At 43.5% G+C, this 16,075-nt stretch overlaps 1 protein-coding gene across 6 annotated transcripts in view; it reads right to left on the reverse strand.

Moving 5' to 3' along the window:
• The window catches only part of CSGALNACT1 (chondroitin sulfate N-acetylgalactosaminyltransferase 1), a 314,893-nt gene that overhangs the window by 152,656 nt on the left and 146,162 nt on the right, over window positions 1-16,075 (reverse strand). For 5 of the 6 annotated variants that reach the window (XM_045821598.1, XM_045821600.1, XM_045821596.1 and 2 more), the window contains one exon: window positions 12,065-12,159. The gene's annotated coding sequence lies outside the window, so the exon portion shown is untranslated. Of the gene's footprint in view, window positions 1-12,064; window positions 12,160-12,490; window positions 12,884-16,075 lie in introns of those variants that run through there. The other variant, XM_045821597.1, reaches the window with a different exon arrangement.

The following is a 16,075-nucleotide window of genomic DNA, read 5'->3' on the forward strand; positions in this document are numbered from 1 at the left end:
AGCTGTGCATCCTTCGGGGACCCTGAGACCCTGTTGAGGCTGGACCCTGGCACTGGGGGGTACAGCTGTGGGATTTTCAGGGCCAGGATATACCTGGGCACCACAGCAGCCACCTTTCCAGAGAAGAGCTAGCCTCTCCCAGGGGAAAATCAACTACCTTACTCTTTAGGATACGGCTACCCCAACCCTCTGAAATTCCACTCGCCACACCCTCTGCAATCCTGTTCACTCCCTCCACCCTGAACCTTTTTTGATCTTCTTTCAGTTTGGCTCTGTTTTGGTATTTTGTTTTGTTTGGGTTTTTCTCTCTCTTTTCTCCCATTCTGCATCTTAACCCATGCTGAGGAGACAGCAATGTAAACGGACTCAGGGGGTGTCAGAGACTGCCTGCAGGGTGCAGCCCACCCATACACTTTCCTGGAAAACAGACTGGTACTCCCCCCTCACAGGACAGCCATTGAAACATGCTCCCAACACCCAGCAGACCCAAAAGCTGAGCTCTGGAGGCCCTACTAGGGCCCCTGCCCTGCTGAGTACAGGGAAATAATCACAGACAGACTCAGACTAGTGGCTTGAGGGCATGGGAATACACCCACCATCTTCCCTAAAGTCTGAAAGGCACCTGCTATGGGAGATCCAGAAATCAGAGCCTCCTGGTTCCCCCAGAAGCCCTGTCAGAAATAGTCTGGTCTGTGACTAGTCTAAGATGGACAGCAGGCCATCAGGCAGAGACAGGCAGGGGCAGATCCTGCAATGACGTGGGACATTTGCTCACACACCCATTGGACTAACTGCTGATAAAAACCAGCTTTCCAGAGCAGCTTGGCCCATCCTGGGAGCAGCCAAGCCCAGAAGAATCAGCCACAAACTGTGGATCACCCGTAGTTTCAAAAAGGCAGCTAAAGGCCGGACATGGACAGTACCTGACATTGGCTCACACCAGAGCCAGACATCAGAGCCAGAGCCAAAGGGAGAAACCAGCAGGCAAGCACTAAACTCTGCTGAGGAGAAAGAATCCACTTGGTTATTTTTTTATTATTTTTGCTATATTCTTTTTCATAGCCTTTTCATTACTTTTTCTTTTTAATTCTATTTTTAGTATTGTATTTTTTCTTTCATATCTCTTATTTTACTCTAACTTTTGATTGCTCCATTGCTCCCTTCTTCTTTTCTTTTATTATTTTTGTTACTTTTTCTTTTTTCTGTGTTCCTTCTCCCCATTTTCCTCTTTCAGCTCATTACTAGTATTAGTTCTCTTCCCTTTTCTCCTCTCATAATCACTTTTCTTTCCTTTGGTCTACTCATATTTTTTTCTTTTCACTTTCCCTACTATTCCATTTCTCTTTCTGCTTGTATTATTCTTTGTTCTTTCGTCATGGATAGTGCTGTTGTGGATGGGGGAGTTGCTTGTCTTGGTGTTGTTTTGCTCTGTTCTGCCAGGACCTATACAATAGTATATGAAATGGTGTGGGGGTTGGGCCTCATAGACAGCCAGCTGTAGAGGAGTCCCCACCAATGAACAGATCAGTAACAATCAGGACCCAAATACAACAGGAGAGTCCACATAACCCACACAAAGGATATTCCTAGGGCATCCAGATCTGGAGATCAATGAGTCTGCACCACTGGATTCCACGGATTCCTAGCACATAAGGCCATTCCACACTACAGGGAGTCAAAGCCAATCATAATAGACACAACACAAAGTGACAACTAAAATGGAGAGATAAAGGAACAACCTCCAAATGAAAGGAAAGGAGGAATCTCCAGAAAAAGACCTAAATGAAATCCAGACAAGCAATTTATCAGACATAGAGTTCAAAGTAATGGTTATAAGGATGCACAAGGAACTTAGTGAGAACTACAAGGAACTTAGTGGGGATTATATCAGCATGAAAAAGGACAGAGGGACTATAAATAAGAACTAGGTGGACATGAAGACTACAATATCTGAAATGAAGAATACACTGGAAGGGATTAAAAGGAGGCTAAATGAAACAGAGGATCAAGTCAGTGAGTTGGAAGACAAGGTAGAAAAAAACACTGTCAGGGCAACAAAGTGAAAAAAGACTTAAAAAGAATGAGGATATTTCAAGGGAGCTTTGGGAGCATTAAACATAACAATATTTGCATCATAGGGATACCAGAAAGAGAAGAACAGGAGCAAGGGCTAGAAAACCTGTTTGAAAAAATAATGCCAGAAAACTTCCTTAACTTGGTGAAGGAAAAAGTCACACAAGTTCAGGAAGCACAGACAGTCCCAATCAAGATGAACCCAAAGTGGCCCACTCCCAGGCACATCATAACTAAAATGGCAAAATTTGAAGACAAAAAAGTGAATCTTAAAGGCAGCAAGGAGAAAACAGCTACTAACATACAAGGGAGCTCCAATAGGTATCAGCTGATTTCTTAACAGAAACTTTGCAGGCAAGGAGCTGGAAAGGAGTATTTAAAGTCATGAAAGGCAAGAACCTGCAACCAAGATTACTCTATCCAACAAAGCTATCATTTAGAATGGTAGGACAAATAAAGTGCTTCCTAGACAAGGTAAAGCTAAAGGAATTCATCATCACCAAGACCTTATTATATAAGATGTTAAAGAGACTTATTTAAGAAAAAGAAGAAGATCAAAGCCATGAACAGTAAAATTACAACAAACTCACAACTATCAACAACTGAATCTAAAAAACAAAAACTAAGCAAACAACTAGAACAGGAACAGAATCATAGATATGGAGATCATTTGGAGGTTTATCAGTGGGAAGGGGAAAGGGGAGAATGGGGGAAAGGTACAAGGATTAAGAAGCATAATTGGTAGGTACAAAATAGACAAGGGGAGGTTAAGAAAAGTGTAAGAAACAGAGAAGCCAAAGAACTTATATGCACAACCCATGGACATGAACTAAGCAGGGAACATTACTGGAGTGAAGGGGAATACCAGGTGGAGAGGAGAAAATGGGAAAAATTGTGACAACTGTAATAGCATAATCAATAAAATATACTTTAAAAAATGAAACTAGACCACCAGCTTACCCCATACACCAGAACACACTCAAAACAGATAAAAGACTTAAATATAAGTCATGATACCATAAAAATCCTAGTGTAAACCATAGTAAAATTTCAAACATCTCATATAGCAATATTTTTGCTGATGTGCCTCCTAGGGCAAGGGAAATAAAGGAAAAACATAAGTAAATAGGGCTACATCAAAGTAAAAAGCTTCAGTGCAGCTACAGAAACCATTATCAAAAAGAAATGGGAATCAACTACTTGGTAGAACATATTTGCCAACAATACATTGGACAAAGGTTTTTTGTATATATGTCCAAAAATATATTGTATAAAGAACTCATCTGACCAGGAAAACAAATAATCCAACTAAAAATGGGAAAAGGACCTAAACAGACACTTCTCCGAGGAGGACATAGAGAGGCCCCAGAGACATATGAAAGAATGGTCAGCATCACTAGCCATCAGAGAGATGCAAATTAAAACCACAATGAGAATTCCAGCCAAGATGGAAGCATACATAGACACACTGGGCCTCCTCGCACAACCAAAGGGCAACAACAAATTTAAAAACAAAAAACCAGAGCTAACAGAAAATTGAACTGTATGGAAGTCTGACAACCAAGGAGTTAAAAAAGAAACATTCATCTAGACTGGTAGGAGGGGTGGAGACGGGCAGCTGGGTGGAGAGGACTCACAGCAAGGCAGTGGCTGGAGGACTGGGGTGGGCAAGACAGTGGCTGGCAGACCCGGCAAGGTGGAGGCTTGAGGAATGGGTGGTCCCACATTCATGTGCAGATAAACTGGGGAGCAAGATAGACTGCACAACCCAGGGTTCCAGAGCAGGGAAATAAAGCCTCAAAGCCTCTGACTGAAAACACCTGTGGGGGCTGAGGCAGCAGGAGAAACTTCCAGCCTCACAGGAGAGTTCATTGGAGAGATCCACAGGTTCTTAGAATGTACATAAACCTACCCAACCAGGAATCAGCACCAGAAGGGACCAATTTGATTGTGGGTAGTGGGGGAAGTGACTGAAAACCAGCAGAGAGCAAGTGGCACTGTACCCCTCTTGGACCCCTTCCCCACATACAGCGCCACAATGTAGCGATGTGGGTTGCCCCACCCTGGTGAACTCCTAAGGCTCTGCCTCTTACTATGTAACAGGCCCAACAAGACAAAAAAAAAAAAATAAGGCCCTAATGAAAGAACAAGATCAAAGCTCTAGAAAAAATACTACTAAGCGATGAACAGATAGCCAACCTATCAGATGCAGACTTCAAAACACTGGTAATCAAGATACTCACAGAACTGGTGGAATATAGTCGCAAATTAGAGGAAAAAATGAAGGCTATGGAAAGTGTAATACCTGGCTGGTGTAGCTCAGTGGATTGAGCATGGGCTGGAAACCAAAGTGTCCCAGGTTCGATTCCCAGCCAGGGTACATGCCTGGGTTGCAGGCCATAACCCCCAGCAACCACACATTGATGTTTCTCTCTCTTTCTCTCTATCTCCCTCCCTTCCCTCTCTAAAAATAAATAAATAAAATCTTAAAAATTTAAAAAAAAAGAAAAGGGTAATAAAGGAAAATGTATAGGGAACCAACAATAATGAGAAGGAAACCAGGACTCAAATCAACGGTTTGGACCAGGAGGAAGAAAGAAACATTCAACCAGAACAAAATGAAGAAACAAGAATTCAAAAAAATGAGGATAGTCTCAGAAACCTCTGGGACATCTTTACACATTCCAACATCTGAACCATAGAGGTACCAGAAGGAGAATAGGAAGAGCAAGAAATTGGTAACTTATTTGAAAAATAATGAAGGAAAACGTCCCCAATCTGGTAAAGGAAATAGACTTCCAGGGAGAACAGGAAGCTCAGAGAGTCCCAAAGAAGTTGGACCCAAGGAAGCACACACCAAGGCACATCATAATTACATCACCCAAGATTAAGGATAAGGAGAGAATCTTAAAAGCAGCAAGAGAAAAGGAGACAGTTACCTACAAAGGAGTTCCCATCAGACTATCAGCTGATTTCTCAAAAGAAACCTTACAGGCAAGAAGGGGTTGGAAAGAAGTATTCGAAGTCATGAAGGGCAAGGACCTACATCCAAGATTATTCTATCCAGCAAAGCTATCATTTAGAATGGAAGGGAAGATAAAGTGCTTCCCAGATAAGGTCAAGTTAAAGGAGTTCATCATCATCCAGCCCTTATTACATGAAATCTTAAAGGGATTTATATAAGAAAAAGAAGATAAAAATATGAACAGTAAAATGACAACAATCTCAAAGCTATTAACAACTGAGCCTAAAAACAAAACAAAACAAAAACAAAAACTAAGCAAACAACTAGAACAGGAACAGAATCACAAAAATGGAGATCACATGGAGGCTTATCAGTGGGGGAGTGGGAGGAGGAGAGAGAAGGAAAGGTACGGAGAATAAGTAGCATAAATGACAGGTAGAAAATAGATGCCAGGGGGCCGTTAAGACTAGTATAGGAAATGTAGAAGCCAAAGAACTTATATGTATGACCCATGGACATGAACTAAAGGTGGAGAATGTGGGTGGGAGGGGGTGTGCAGGTTAGATGGGGAATAAAGGGAGGAAAATGGGACAACTGTAATAGCATAATCAATGAAATATATTTTAAATAAAAAAATAAAACCGCAATGAGATATCACCTCACACCTACCAAAACAGCTATCATCAAAAGTCAACAAATAAGTGCTGGCAAGGATGTGGAGGAAAGGAAACCCTAGTGCACTGTTGATGGGAATGTAGACTGGTGCAGCCACTGTGGAAAACAGTATGGAATTTCTTCAAAAAGCTACTGCTGGGAATATACCCTAAGAATCTCGAAACACCAATTCAAAATAATTTACGTACCCCTATGTTCATAGCAGCACTATTTACAATAGCCAAAAGTTAGAAACAGACTAAGCGACCACCAGTAGATGAGAAGATCAAAAAACTGTGGCACATTTACACAATGGAATACTACACATCAGGGAAAAAGAAGGAATTCCTACCTTTTGTAACGGCTTGGGTGGAACTGGAGACTATTATGTCAAGTGAAATATGCCAGTCAGTGAATGACAAATACCATGTGATCTGACTTATAAGAGGAATTTAATGAACAAAAGAAACTAATGAGCAAAATAGAACCAGAGGCATAGAACCAAGGAACAGACTGACAGCTGTAAGAGGGGAGGGGGTGGGTGGGGACTGATTTAAAGAAGGTAAAGGGATTAGTCAAAGAATATATAAGAAGGACCCGTGGACAAAAACAACAATGTGGGGATTCACTATGGAAGTTGGGAGAGGACTGGGTGGGGGAGGTGAAGGGGGAAAAATTGGAACAACTGTAATAGCATAAACAATAAAACATTAAAATCTACAAAACAAATGTGAACATTGTGAAAGAAGACACCTACTAAGAAGGATTTCTGGTGTGTAACTAGGCTCAATTTAAAAGAGAGAGTGCCCAGCAGCCATTTCTACACAGGGGCTTCTCACACAACTGAACTTCACGGAGAGGCCAGCACTGAACTGCCCGCCTGCGCTGTGTTTCTGCCATCTGAGCCAGCCCTTACAAAGGCGTTCCTGGGCTCCTGTTGGGAACCGCCCTGACTGGTATTAGAAGCTGAGACCCCCGCCTAGGCTAAAGCTAAGGGAACGCCCTTGGAACCGTGAGCCGGCAAGGAGACAAAGGCTTATCTCCCTGGCAGTAATGCTGTTTCTGCTGCTGAACCCCAAAAAAGCTTGGTCGGTTAGCCAAAGACGGGTAAGATTCCCCACGGGGGGAACAACCCAAGCCAGGCACGATCACTTTTGGGAGGCCCCCCAAAAGAAGGACTTGGGGGGGCTGCAGCAAAAGGGGGGTGATGGACCCTCACTCCTCGGCTTTGACAAAGTCTGAGTTCTCAGCGTCCGGAAGAAAATCTCCTTATCTCTCGGTGGCTTTAGTTCCCGCGCTCCACCTAAGCCTGAAACAATGACGGGGAAGTACAGCTCGGTACTGGGAAGTGCGGATTTCCCGGGGTGATCGGGCCTAAGAAAGAACATGTAAATTACTGTGAAACCTTCTTTGTTCAAGAATGCTCTCAGTTGAATGAGGAGGGTCTTAGGAGGAAGCTAGTTTGTTCCTCAGCCTTACAGCTCTTTGACCCCCCAACTCAATAGACCGGCAGAGTTCTTTGTTTTATATGTTCCTTACTTCCCCTAATGAGTATTGTACGTTACCTGAGTTATTATGCAAAATGAGCCTAATAAAAGCAGGTATGGACGGTGGATCAGCGCGCTCCCCACTAGGGGGGGTGGCCATTCTGTCCCTACTTCCCCACAGAAACTGGTTTGTCTCTGTGCATGTGTGTTTTTTCTCGCGTATTGTCGAGCCATCCACAGTGTGCCGTGGTCACTGCTAGCCGGTGACCCACGCGCAACAGGCTCCTATTTCAACCAGTAAAACTGAGGCTTTTCCCAGCTAATGGAGCTGTACAGCTCCAACCCACCAGAGAGGCTGTATTTCAACCAACCACAGCAGTACCTTTTGGACCAATCAAACTGTTGGGATTTGGAGTCCTTATTTGCATGAGGAGAGACCAATCAGGCACCAGGTGTAGGGGCTTTTGTCCATATAAGACAGCTCCCCTCTGGCTCTGAGATCACTTTCTCTTCCCGCCAAAGACTGAAGACTGAGTCTCCCTGGCTGAGCTGAAACACCAAAGGTGTCTTGCCGGAGCAGAGCGGGGCAGACCAGCACAGTGTAAAGTGGACTGGGAAGCAGCACAGCAGATTACCCAGGAGCAAAGCAGAGCTGCCCAGCCAGTGAGGGGCCTGGCCCTGGGGCTGCCTCACAGCTGTGCAGTTTTCACAGCCCTGCCGTATCACAATTGAGCTGTTTTGCACTGAATAAAGTTTTCTTTTTCACCACACCCCAGATTGGAGTTTCCTGTTGGTGTTGAATTGGCCTTAATGACCATCAGTTAACAAAAGGATTAATTATAGTCTTTAAAGCAAGGTCTTACTTTTTGTTATTTTTAACTATGGTAAAATGCACACAACATAAAATTTACCATCTTAACGACTTTTAAATATACAATTCAGTGGTGTTAAGAACATTCACACTGCTGTGCAACCAGTCTCCAGAACTTCTTCATCTTGCAAAATTGCAATTCTTTACCAACTAAACAACACCCCACCCTCCCCTCAACCCCTGGCAGCCACCATTCTACTCCATCTTTATGAATATGACTACTACCTCGTATAAATGGAATCACACAGTATTTTGGTTTTTTGTGACTGGCTTATTTCACTTAGTGCAATGTCAAGATTCATCTTACGTTGTGGCAGGTGTCAGAATTTCATTCCTGTTTAAGGTGGAATACTATTGCATTACATTCACATACCGCATTTTGTTTCTCCACCCATCTATCAATGGACACTTGGCTTGCTTCCAACCTTCTCTGACTTACTTTTTAAACAATTTATTTAACTGAGCAGGCACTGGTGCTGGAGTCAGACCACCTGGGTTCAACTCCCACCCCTCCATGGTAGCTGAGGAAATACATGTTAAAAAGAAAGAGGGTAGAGGAAAGATAGGTATACCACGAAGCACTCAGCAAGTAAAAATACTGACATCACTACGTTCTGATGAGGGTTTTCAGACACCGGAAATTCATTCAAACATTTGTTTTTCAGTACGAATATGAACAAGCATATGCTAGATGCGGAAAGTGCAGAGACAGTGCCTCCTTTGAGGGCAATGATGGCAAAGGACAGGTGTCTGACAGGTAAACAACTGTAAACAGTGAGAAAAGGAAGGTGAGAGAGGGGTGCAGGGCCGAGCCCCACCCTCAGGCAGGGCTCTGGAAAGGCTTCCCAGAGCAGAGTCCTAGAGGAGGGAGAGTCAGGAGGACACAGAGGAAAGAGAAGGCTCTGCAGAGAGGGGACAGCAGAACAAGATGTGGGTGTGAGAGGGGAAGCACAGGCTCGGAGGCAAGAAGCTAACTTGATGAAAAGGGAATCCCAATAAGCAGAGCCCTGAAACAGAACAGAAAAGGCAAAAAAAAAAAAAAGGGCTAATGTAGTGTCAGTCGATAGGAGGAGAGGAAAACCCACTGAGGCCAGGCATCCCTGGATACCCATTCCGGTGCCAGTGTGACTCTCCTGGCCCTTGGCTGTAGTACCCTCAAGTGTGTACGGCTCAGGAGTACACATTAAAATCATAGCAGCAGAAGCTGAAAATTATTAAAAGACCCAATGTTACACCTCATTCTATTACGTGGAAATATTTTTAAAGTCTAAACATGTCCAAAAGAAGGCCACTTTATAAAATACGAAGTGATCTACTCAAGTCTCTGCTTCTTCAAATATGAGCAACTTGTCAAGTTACTACATTATAGTTTTATATTAGTATTTACTTTCAATACCTGCTTCATTCCAAATTAAAAAAAATAGATTGAATCATCTAGGTTTATGTCATCCAGTAATCATATCTCAGGGGCTCACAGAACTGCAAGACCTACAAGGCTACCGTCTGCAAATAGAGTTTCTATTCCCCAGAAACTACACAAGGAACTAACTAGACCATGAAAATGAGGAGAGATCTGCGCCCTGCTCAGGTGCAAGACCAGGAGGCCACTGGCAAACAGTGATGATGATGCAATGACACATGCCAGTACAGAAGAATGTGGAAGGGATAAGAGGAGGCACCTCCAGGTCCGGGACATCCCTTTACTCACTTTTCCACTCACTTGCTCACCCACTCATTCTTTTCTTCAGGGCCTCACAGGTGCCAGGAGCTGTTTCTATGTGTTGGAGATGCCTGTGCAGGAATGCCCCACAGGTAGCTGTTGAAGGAGGAATAAGAGTGCCTCGGGTGCAGGTGGGAAGGAAGAAAGTGTTACGGTTGAAAGAAGAGTGTGGAGACCAACACAGCGACCAGCAGTCACAGTGAGCCGGGAAGGGACAGACAGGAGAGGAGTGGAAGGTGGGGGACCCGAGAGGGTGCAGCCAGGAGCACGGGTTGCAAGACAGCAGCACACCTTTCCCTTGACAGGAGAAAGGGGATGAAGGATGTGTGGAAACAGGAATACATCTGAGGATAGGGAGAGACCAGAAATGCGCCAACAGGGCACAGGTGGGGTAAAACATGGTGAGCAGCGATTCACTGAGAAAAAAACTGTCATGAGTCAGACACCCAGGATACCCATATTGCAAGTCTTTTATGGCCTAATGCTATTAAATATTTCAATCAAACCTCTCCCCGCTTGCATTCCGTGACCACCGTGCACTGGTACGGATTTTCTGCCTGCCAGAGGGAGAAACAACCCTGTCAGTCTTTCGTAATCTATCATTTGTTTCTTGCAGGTCTGGGGAAGGCCCACTGCTGAAGGTCCATACTGTGATTCCAAACAGGACTCAGTGAAGAAGGAGTAATTCCTGGGAAACTGACTTTCCGATGCTCATACTGCCCAGTTGGAGACTTGGCTCCCTGGTAACATCCTGATCTCTGCCCAGGGATCTCTGCCGCAGCACTGTGACTGCCACTAAAACCCACCTCTGGATGTCCTGCTCTGCCCTTTTGCACCTCCCCCACCCCCAACATTCCCTGTCTTACTACTCTAATAGCTTCATATCAGAGCATAAACACCCTATTACTTTGCATGGGCCCAAGTAGACCTCAATCAGCTTTTGATTGCTCCCCTCTTTTGTACAGTCTACTTGGGCTCTTTCCTATGGTTATCTCAAGGTTTTCATAACTATGGTCTACACTGTGTGTCAATGACATTGTTCTCTTCTACGCATCCAAGCCATTCACAAAAACATTAAACATCACAAGAACTAAGATTAGACAGACAATTCCCTATGTCTCTCAAGTTGGGCCTGAATTACTCAGGCCTCTGAGCCACTTGAAAAGAATTTGAAAAATTATTCTTTGGTTATTTTTATTTGTATTATTAGCTTTTGGCCAATGTTTTCATTTTTCTATTATTAGTAACTCAGACACAATCCCTTTTAAACTCCTCATACTCTATTGTTTTAGTACAAAGCAGTTCATTAACACAAAATCAAATGTTTTCACATCCACTCTTTAATTTTAACTAGTGTAACAAAAGTAAAAACAAAAAATACAAAATCATGAAGAAAACCTCTACAGAAATTTGTTAAACGAAGAGGAAGGGCGTAGGGAGTTTTCTTGACGATATGTATATGTGAGTACAGCTTACCCATTTTCATTAAGGTATCTCTAGTTTCTGAAGAAAACTAAAAAAGGTTTGCTCTGCTGAAGACAGGAACCATATATATAACTTCCCATCTCATACTGTTGCATTTCAACATTAATGATGTCCCTAAAGTTCTTTTTTTTTTAAAGTTTAGTCTTGCCAGATGTAATAAAATATCTTGTTGCAGAGAAACACAAAATTACCGGTTATACTAAAACAACGTTCCCGAGATTTACATTTGCCCTCAGACTAAAACCAACCATACAATCCATTAAGGTGCTATTCTCCAACACTTCCGGAAAACATACCCTTAAGATGTTATAAGTCAGAAAGGAAGATCATCCTTCAATTTCCTAAGCCATTTTATTTAAATAATTATTTTGTAGCATGGTCAAAATTATGGTGCCCATCTGATTAAGGGATGCATATTTGAGAAAGCTTAATACTCTGTCACAACTTCCAAAAGGAGAACAAATTTTTCCTTTCAAGTGAACAGTTTTAAAAAAGACTCATGTAGTTCTTTTAACTACATTATTGATTTAAGTCATTTGCCACTTTGGGAAGTGAGAAATTCTGAAGAAGTTGGTAAAGTCAAATGCAGATTACAGGTTTTACAAAACGAATAAAAGGATTCAAAGCAGCCAAGTAATTGTATTACTTTGAAAAAGTATTCATATCTTAAAATAGTACTTTGTTATTAATCAAACTATTGAAAGTGAAATGAAATTAACATATTTCAAACACAGCCATAATGCTGAGTTCAAGTCAAACCATACAAATCTTCATTTCTTAAGTAATTTAAGATTAACAGACTCACTTACCTGGAAGTATAAAAAGAGAAGGTTATGGATGGAACTACATCATTCCTCCACGGGGTAAAAATTCCTTGGATTCTCTCCTTGAAATGGAAAGGATTCTAAAATACAAAATAAATAAATAAATGAATAAATAAATTAAAAAAATGAAAATAGAAGTTAGCCTCTGTGAATTTCCATGTCTTAAATGTAGGTGGCATTACGAAATGGTAAATTTTTAAATCATGTAGTATATAAAAATACAATTCATCCAAAGTATAACCCCAAAAAGCAGAATGGTATTTTCTCCTATTTTAACTGGTAATATACAAAACGTTAAAAAAAACTCATAAAGGTTTAATAACTGGTGAAGCCACAAAGAAGTGTGTGTAAAAGCAAAGCAGAGTCATATTCACTTGATAAAGAATCAAAACAAACAAACAAACCCCAAACCTCGCAAATAAGAAACGTGCCTGCTGCCCACACGCTGCGTCCTAACTCCCTGCTGCTCGGCTTTGGGGCCGGAGCAGCACTGAGGCCAGTGGGCTGCCAGGTTGGGGCCAAGAGTTGAAATGCTGCCCCCCTCTGAAAGGACCGTGCTCCGCGCCACCACTTTTTTTTTTTATGGTTCTATGGAATGAAATGTTAAAATAATAATAACAAATCCTCCTGGAAATTTTCACCGGGGGAAGGAAAGGGTTCACACGTTCCGAAGAGTCGGAAGATGGCAGGAAAGCCCGGGTCCCCCGACCGCCCGCAGCGCAGAGCAGCGCAGCGCCGCCCCACCGGTAGCGTAGCCGCTGCTGCCTCCGCGCCTGCAGCGTGGAGCTCGAGCTCCCGGCAGGGTGGGCGCGCGCTCGGCCCCCGCGGGAAAGCGGCCCCAACGCCGCCCGCCCTCGGCTGCGCTAGCCCTTAGCCCTTGCTGTCTTCCCATCGGAGCGAGGCAGGTTCAGCCACGCGCCCCCCGCCATCCTTTCCTTGAAGGAATTCCACTGGAGGACACAGATGTGTCAGGGAAGATAAAAGCAGATGGAAACGGGATCACAAGCTCTGGAAGCAAGAGCCAGGAAAATATCTGGAAAGGGAATAAACCCTCCTGCTAGATAAGTGTTAATAGTGCTATCTTCAATTAATTAAGGCAGTCGTCTTTCCCAAGAGTTTTCATGATTTTATCTCATCTGTCTTTGCATTTCAAGTAACAGCAAAAAGTAAAAGGTACTATTGGTCCCGTTTTCCGTTTTACAAGCAAGAATTAAAAAGGTGCCGAATGGTGACACAGGGCCCCAGGAAAGTTTTAACCCGTTCATGTCTGCATCCACTAGCCCCTTTCTCCAAGGGACAGCCTCCTGGTGACTAAAGCTGATCAGCCACATTTTTGTGTATTCCTTCACCTCAGCTTGAGGTTTTCTGCGAGGCACTGGCATGAACAAAGTCAGTAGAAGAATGAGGTGTGTCACTACAGAAGTTTGGAGTCCATTTGCATACACACACGGTCACCCGCACTCTGTGGCTTTCACGTGACAGTGGGCTGGGCCAGGCGGCTCTGCGGCTCCGCACAGCGCCCTCTGCAGGTTGCAGCCCTGCCTCTCCTGGCTCTGTTCTCACAGCGCACTTCCGTCTCTGCCTGCCTAATTAATCTGTGTCTAAATGGAATTGCAGTTGGCAGAAAGGCGGCAATGCCAAAGTGGAATAATCACTTGGACCCGAGTCTGAGCTGTTTTCCATCCTTGACAACAAAGAATGTTATTCCAGAGCCTGCAGGCCAAGAGTTGAAATGAGTTTATAATTTGGCTTTTCATCTCATATTCTTATTCTCTTAAATTTTCTTCTCTGTCTTTTTAGCATGCAGGGGGCAGCTTTGGAGGCTAGATCACCAACACGGTCTTTACTGATATCCTCAATAAATTTTCTTTGCCATCTAAATAAAAAGGGGGGAAATCCCGACTATTCAAAACCACTCTTGTTTTAATAATGAAACTAAGTAGACTGTCAGCTCATACCTCCATATGATCATCAATAATCTAATTTGTTCTTCTCACTCCAGCAACTTGAAGAGAAATGTTGAACATTTTCATCTACACACACTCACCCAGCCTCTAAGAGTCTGGTCCTAGGGTTGCCAAACTGCAGGTTAAGAGCCATAGGATGGCTCAGTTCCTGCCTCTTTTCCTAATAAAGAACTTATTAAAACCCTGATCTTTGGCTCTGGGAAGTATATTGTCTCCTTAGCAGCTACACACATCATGTTCCCCAAGAAGGCAGTCATCTCAAGCTAGTACTGGAAAAGCAAAGAGGGGGACAGAACCATTGACAAGACTCCCTTAGCGAGCAAACACTGTGAAAGGGGGATCAGCATCATGAAGCATTACTGAAGGTGGACCACAGGTATGCTAAGGGAAGTGGTGGGTTCGGCTGGACTCATGCTCCATTAGGAGAACGGGAAGGAACCTCGACTGCACATCTGTAATATTCCATATGCCGAGCTATCTGCATGACATACAAATTCATTTGCCCCCCACAACAATGCTATGGACACGCGCATTAGTATTCTCATTGTACCCGTGGGGTAAATGGGGCTGAAAGGTGTTAGGAAACTTCCCAACTAGTGCACACTAAAGCCAGGGCTTTTCTCACTTCAAAACTGAAGCTCTAAAAAGAAAAAGGAAAGCAAGCCTTTAGTTTTTCTATTATGCAACACTGCCTTATCTGATTCCTCCTGTGTGATTCTCTAACAGAGGTGGGTGCTAGCTACCCTAAAGCGGGAGGGAACGTGGCCGATTCACTGCCGGCTTCCAAACACTACCACTGAGACCTGGAAACACAGACCCTCCTCAGCCTCCTGCATCCCTCATCCTTCGTAGGAGATTACAGAGACAAAAGCACACTCTTGGACAGGTCTCCCTGAGTATCAAAGAAAGAAACAATAAGAATGTGCTAAAAATGAAAGCTAAATCCAGGAGAGCAACTGCAGGCACACAGAGTAGATACAGTACCTTGCTTTGTCCGATTCAGCAAATAGTTGTCAATAACATTCCCTCAGTTTTATACTTGTATCCAGGGCTGATGTCTCCTTTCCTGTCATCTGATGCCCAGTGTGTTCTCAACAGTTTGGCACAAAGAGTGAGGATTACAGAGGAGCTTCTGTGGTGGCTTCTTGAATGTTAATTGTGGTAACGAGTGGACAGGAGAAAGCAAGAGGTACATGAGAGTGGCTGAGAGCATGTCCATGGAGGCATCACACACGTGGGTTTTGGAAACATCCCAGTTGGGATTCTAAAGGTCGGGAGGTCTGCCCCACTCCACCCCCAGGAATAGAGTTTGACATGCATCCATTAGCAGGACTCCGTACGTAAGTTGGCTTTTCATCATGCTGAAAGAAGGCTACCAAAAATCAACTGCTGAAAAGAGCAGTTGAAAATGGGGACACTGAGATCAAGAGTATTTTAACAATCTAGGAACCAATTCTATATGATGTATAATTAATGAGAGAAAGTTCCAGCATTTTCATTTCCAAAGAACTTCAAAAACACTATTGGTCCAGTGGTGTGACAATATCCACTGGTGTGCCTGGTAAGTCCCAAGGCTTCCTTGGCCTCACAAATGTAAATCTTTACATCTTTATTTCGCCTAAACTATATGTCAGATACGCTGATTCCTGAATAACAAATGAAAAGTACCAAGAGACTACATATGCCTCTGCCAACTAAAGCTGTCTGGTGAGATTTTCTTTGTGCATATGTGGATAATAACATATGTTTTAAAATTATAATGTTTTTTACTTGTAAAATCAATGGAGTCCTCTATGTCAGCAGTCCCTTTTGGGCACAAGGGACCGGTTTCGTGGCAGGCAATTTTCCACGCACCAGGGTGGGGGAGGGAGGAATGGTTTCGGGATGATTTGAGACCATAGGTTCTCCTAGGAGAATCTAGGCTGATCTGACAGGAGGCAGGGTTCAGGCAGTAATGTGGGCCATGGGGAATAGCTCTAAGTACAGATGAAGCTTCGCTTACTGGCCCACCACGCCCTTCCTGCCATGC

Source organism: Phyllostomus hastatus, unplaced genomic scaffold (assembly GCF_019186645.2).
Source record: "Phyllostomus hastatus isolate PE091 unplaced genomic scaffold, TTU_PhHast_1.1 phas_scaffold_46, whole genome shotgun sequence".
Classification (NCBI taxonomy): domain Eukaryota; kingdom Metazoa; phylum Chordata; class Mammalia; order Chiroptera; family Phyllostomidae; genus Phyllostomus; species Phyllostomus hastatus.